Raw genomic sequence first — 5,985 nt, forward strand, 5'->3', positions numbered from 1 at the left:
GGAAACTGTGGTCTGCCCCATAGGCGGCCTTAAGCATCTGGGGGCACGTTTCAAGAGCTAATATGGGGCCCTACCCCCGCTTCCCAGAAAAGAAGGAAAAAAAAGCGAATATTCAAGTTGGTTTGCATCAATAATGGTATAGTTTCGGACTTAAACGTCGATATATTATATGAACTTTCAGCATAATGGACAGACAGCTCAACATAATCCAAACAATTCTCTTAATTAAAAACTGAAACAATGACATTTTTTGCTTTGGAGTGAGAAGCCTCGCCCTTTTCAGCAACTAGTCTGCATTGAATGGCACTATGTGTTTGGTATCAGCTGACATAAGAACAGCTTAAACAATTTCCCTCTAATTAAATTAATAACAAAAGTAAAGTCATATTTAATGAAAATTCACACTTTATTTATTCAATGAGCAGTGTCTGGAAGTTAAGTACCGGAAGTTTACAGCAAACTGCATCTCGCGCTCTTTCAGCACCACGAACAGCTCACGTAAGGCCTGGAGAGCGAACAGGAGGAGAGTGAGAGAGAGAGAGGGGACGCAAGCAGGAGAAAGAAATTACGATTTGTGGAAACTTCGCCCAATCGCCTATACACATTTTGAGTGAAATACGTGGTTTATTTTATTATTTTAATTATAAACTTTATTTCTGCTAAAAGTGTGTTAAAAGACTTACCACTAGAACTTCACCGCCCTCCTGTGCTTGAGTGCTGAGAATGCTTTAAGGAGCTCATCTTTGTCCAGCGATCTTGTTATTTCATGCTCAATTGATATCTGAGCAAGAGCTGACAGACGCTCCTGTGACAGGAGCGCATTGCCAACATCGGGAAGCTGGTAGCGCAGGACTTTCACACTTTCCACACGGCACTCCCATCGCGTGTTGGATACGGCCTTGAGGGTCCTCTGTGGCACCTTCTCCTTGAAAAGATCCCATCTCTGTGTCGATGAGCTGAATAGTGTGTATAGACGTTGCAGCACCCCAAAGAAGCTCACAGACTCCACTGTTCATTTTGCAGCATCAAAAATGACTAGATTTAGTCTGTGGCTGGTGCATGGCATGAACAGTGCATTTTTTCGTTAATATCTAGCACCCTCTTCTGCACCCCGCTATTTTCCCCCTCATATTCCTCCGGTTATCATATGCCTGCCCCCTGCATTTTGAGATATCTAATCCTAACTTCTCCATATGCGTTAAGAAAACGTCGGTTAGGCCTGCACCTGTTGTGTCAAGCACTGGTAGGAAACCGACAAAATGCTCACTAACAGTAGCTCCGACATTTACTCGGCATGTGACAACGCGCAGTGTCACAGAGAGCTGCTCTATGTGTGCAGCGTCAGCGGTGTAGTCCATTATCACCGAGTAGTAACGTGATTGTTTTACCCTCTCTGTTATCGCTTCCAGTGTCTTGTCTCCAATAAGTGTGATTAACTCATTTTTCCCCATGTAGTGGTCAGCAATCGCTTTTTTCTCTGCTCGTCTGACATGTTCCCTCATCACTGGGTCGAACTCGGCAAGCAGCTCCACCAGACCTAGAAAGTTCCCATTATTAGTTTCATGTAGGGTGGAATTGTGGCCACGGAAAGCAAGGTTTCGTTCTGCAAGGTGACAGACTATGGCAATGAACCTCTTCATGACATAATTCCAGTGTTTTTTTTCCAGCATTTGCATTTCTTGGTACGTGCTGTCAACGGCACTGTGCGTTCTTAAGCGCGTTTCCAGCTCGCGCCAGCTATCCCTGTTGGCATGGTGCGCAGTTGACTTCTCATGATCCCGGAGTGTGAGAGTGAGTCACTCCCACACTCTGAAACCTCCGCAAATGACACTGTGATTTCGCCTGCCAAATAGGGTACAGCAGAAACAGAAGATTGAATCAGATGATTCTGAGTACACTAACCATGACCTACGAATGGTTTCTCCATTTTTCATCTTCATAAAATATCTGTCCTTGGTAAAACGACAGCGTGATTGGCTCTGTGGAAAGTTAATGTCCTTTAACATGAACGGGACCTCTCCTAACAATGTCGATCCATTGGTCACTGGTAATATGCGTTGGCCACCGTGCCGGATCGGTCTCTCTGAATGTTAGCGGGGCTTTCTCTCTGTCTGGTGTGCTGGTGGCGGCATCTCCCTCACCTTTCTCAGTTGTAGGACTGTCATTATGCTATGGTGCTTGTTCATCAAACAAAGTTTGGCCATCATTATCACCATCTGTTCGAGTAGAATTGTTCTTCTCATTTTCATTGCTCTGATTATCAACATCTCCTGTACCGCTTACACTGTCACTTGGCACTGCAGCCCCATGCTGTGACGATGGTGCAGCAGCAACTGCAGTCGGCGGGCCTTTTACAGATTCTGGACCAAAGAAAGATGTAACTTTTTGGAGACTATGTATACGTTTTGTATTGTTGTCTAATATTTTCCGTTTTTCAGCACCACTGGGATAGGAGCGTTTCATTTTCCTCTCATTGAAAAGTAGCCTTCTTAGCTAGGAGCAATGTTTACAGTATTTTTTCAGATGTCTGTCGGTGAGCGCCCACTGGTGGTTCGGCTGACCACCAGGAGAATATTGTGGCGTCCGGGAGCAGTACATTATATTTTTGCATGTCAGCCGGGGGCCCCTGGGAGGGCTGGGCCCGTTTCAGTTGAAACGGGTGAAACATAGCTAAGGCCCCCTATGATGTTAAGTTTCCTTTTAAAATCAATAGGACTGTTGTCGTACATGCCGCACCCTGGGATGGAATACTCAAGTCGTCTCCCGCTTCTGCAGACTGGAAGAGACCGAGTATCACATGTACATGGAGTGTGCGAGGCTGCAGCCCCTATCCGGTTATCTGAAGAGGCTGCTCCTCTCGGGCTGCATTTTATCCCCACTTTTTTCATATGCGGTCATCCATGGGGCGGAAGGATGGTGGGGGTGGGGCATGGAGGGAGGAGGAAGTACTGAGAAACACGTTTCTGGGTCTGCTAAAAATTGCTATCCGCGGGTCCCAGCGGCGGGCAGCGGAGGCTTCCGCTCGGGCTGACTGCTTGGCGATGTTCCGCGGGGGGGGGGGGGGGGGGGGTAGGGGTATGTCGGTACTCGGGTAAACACGGAGAGGTAACACGCGGTGTTTACGGCTGACATTGAGGTGTTTTGGGGCCGTTGGGAATTCCAGGGGTTAAACTTCATCCTAGATCAGGACGAGAATATTTTAGTTTAAAATATTTTAGTTTTGTTTGTTAGTTACCGTATTTATTGTAGTATCGCAGAATGTAATTTGTAGAATGTGTTTGTTTAGCTTAATCAGCTTTAGTGGTTATGTTAGCTGATGTGTTTGTTGTCGTATTGTAGAAAGTAATTTGTAATAAACATATTTTTATAAAACAAAACAGTCAGTGGAGGTGGTGCGGTGAGTGGCCATGTCCACAGGGGAAGGCCTTTTACCAGTGTCTCCTTCCCATGTACATCAGGGACCTGGGGTACAGGGTGCTGCACAGAGCTGTGCTCTGCAACAAGTTCATCACTTTCTACACGCATCTCCCGGCCACCCGGCGATTCCGCGGGATGGAAGAGACGATGTACCATCTAAACAGGGAGTGTGCGAGGCTGCAGCCCCTATTCAAATATCTCCGGGGGCTGTTTCTCGCTTTCTGTTCGCATCTTAACCCCGCCCTCTTTATCTTTGGTCATCCAGTAAAGAGAGGAGTAGGAAGGGATGAGGACGTCCTCGTTAATCCACTCCTGAGGTTGGCTAAGGTACCTATCCATGAATCTTGGAGACGTACAGTGGAGGTTCTAACTGGGCTAACTGCCTGGTGGAGAGGGAAGAAAGTGTGTTTAGCTGAAAATGGAATATCTAATTATTTTTCAATTGGAGTTGTAGATAAGCCAGGCCGAATCAGACGTGTAATTCTCAGAGTTTCCTTTGTAGAGAATCTACCTGCCACTTCCGCTACCAGTCTCACTCTTCCCATCATCAAACCACTCACTCACCACCTCCCTCTCAATCACCTATAGGGGTGGGGTTCAATTTCCGCCGCGCAGAGTAATTTTTATGTTCTCCCCGTAACCGTGTGGGCTTCCTCCGTGTGCTCCAGTTCTGCTCCAACATTCCAAAGTCTCACGAGTTCGGATTTGTAAATTGTGGGCATTTTATGCTGGCGCGAGATGCATGACGACACTTCCGAGCTGCCCTCAGCATATCTTTGGACGGCGTTGTTCGTTGACGCAAATGACGCATTTCACTGCATGTTTCAATATGCATGTAGCAAATAAACCCAATCTCTTAACCACCTCTGGACCCGACCACCCCATTCACCCTGAGTACCGTCTCTCCGTCCACTCTGTTCTGATACAGGGTCTGGACGTGAGACGTTGACCATTCCTTCCCCACCACACATGTTGCTGGACTCGTTAAATTCTCCAGCAGATGGCGAGTGCTCCATATCCCAGCGTCTGCCGTCTCTGGTATCTGAATATTGTCTGGTCTTGCTCTGTGTACGGATGGACTGCTCAGTTCACTGTGGAGTTGCAATTGGGATTGGACAGAGTGTGTGTGAGCGGTAGAATCTGAGGGTGAGGGTAGTCGTTGGGAAAGTGGGAGAATAGTGCTATCATGTTGGCTGTTGTGTGCTGGGTCAGAAGGCTGAGGGTAGTAGACATCAACAGAAACAACAAACTTTTTCGTAAGGCCAGTTATGTTGTGGGGGTGGAACTGGACTCTCTGACGGTGGTGTCTGAAAAGAGGATGCTGGCCAAGTTGCATGCCATCTTGGACAATGACTCCCATCCACTCCATAATGTACTGGTTAGGCACGGGAATACATTCAGCCAGAGACTCATTCCACCGAGATGTAACACTGAGCGTCATAGGAAGTCATTCCTACCTGTGGCCATCAAACTTTACAACTCCTCCCTCGGAGTGTCAAACAACCTGTGCCAATAGGCTGGTCCTGGACTTATTTCCACTTGGGATGATTAACTTATTATTTAATTATTTATGGTTTTATATTGCTATATTTCTTCACTATTCTTGGTGCGGCTGTAACGAAACCCAATTTCCCTCGGGATCAATAAAGTATGTCTGTCTGTCTGTAGAATGGGATCGTCGTGTATTGGTATTGGTTTTCTATTGCCACATGAGACGAGATACAGTAAAAAGCTTGTTCAAAAAGATTAAATTCTCACACAATGCATTGAGGTTAAACAAGGTATACAATGACAATACAGAATAAAGTGTAACAGCTGTGGAGCTATATAACCATATTACAAAGGTGAGATAAAATCTGTGTTTGAACCTTTTGATACTGTACGTGTTTAAGGCTTTCATCTCTCCTACCCAATGGAAGGAGGTATTAAAGAGTATGTCCAAGGACGGTGGGTCCTTGGTTACTGAGACAGTGGGAAGTGTAGACCGAATCCATGGAGGGAAAAGTAGTTTCGGAAATGTGCTGAGCTACGTATGTCCACAACTCTTGGCAGTTTCTTCTGATCATGGGCCAAACCAAACCGTTGCCATTCCAAGCCATGATGCATCCATTAGAATAGTTTATCTGGTGCATCATTAAGTTTTGTAGGGATTGACAGGGACTTACCTTGTCCAAATCTGAAATAGTGTGTTCAGCTATTAGAAATCATACCGTGAAATCATAGAGTACATAATACAATCTGTGAAATCACAGTAAAGAATACATAGAAACATAGAAAAGCTACAGCACAATACAGGGTCTTCGGCCATGCCGAACATATCACTACCTTAGAGCTACCTAGGCTTACCCATAGCTCTCAATTTTTCTAAGCTCCATGTACCCACCCAGAGTCTCTTAAAAGACCCAATCCTTTCTGCCTTCACCACTGCCACTGGCAGCCCATTCCATGCCCTCACCACTCTCTGCGTAAAAAACTTACCCTGACGTCTCTTCTGTACCTATTTCCAAGCACCTTAAAGCTATGCCCTCTCGTGCTAGCCATTTCAGCCCTGAGAAAGAACATCTGACT

Source organism: Hemitrygon akajei, chromosome 1 (genome assembly GCF_048418815.1).
Source record: "Hemitrygon akajei chromosome 1, sHemAka1.3, whole genome shotgun sequence".
Classification (NCBI taxonomy): domain Eukaryota; kingdom Metazoa; phylum Chordata; class Chondrichthyes; order Myliobatiformes; family Dasyatidae; genus Hemitrygon; species Hemitrygon akajei.